Source organism: Piliocolobus tephrosceles, chromosome 4, assembly GCF_002776525.5.
Source record: "Piliocolobus tephrosceles isolate RC106 chromosome 4, ASM277652v3, whole genome shotgun sequence".
Lineage (NCBI taxonomy): Eukaryota > Metazoa > Chordata > Mammalia > Primates > Cercopithecidae > Piliocolobus > Piliocolobus tephrosceles.
The window spans coordinates 3,361,973-3,362,215 of NC_045437.1; positions in this window are offsets into that span (position 1 = coordinate 3,361,973).

The following is a 243-nucleotide window of genomic DNA, read 5'->3' on the forward strand; positions in this document are numbered from 1 at the left end:
GAACATTTCTCCAACATTTCTTCCCCTTCCCAGGTCTCCATTCTCTTACTCTCTCCTGCATTGTTCCATCCGCAAGTATCCATGCTAATGCCACCACCATGCTGGCTTCATATGAGCAAATAATTCTTGACATACAGTCTTTTCATTTCCTTACTTCAAAGCATGCTATATTGTGGAAGAAACGTCTAGTGATTCAGGATACCAGAATGACCTGTCTGTCTGTCTGTCTCTCTCTCTCTCTCT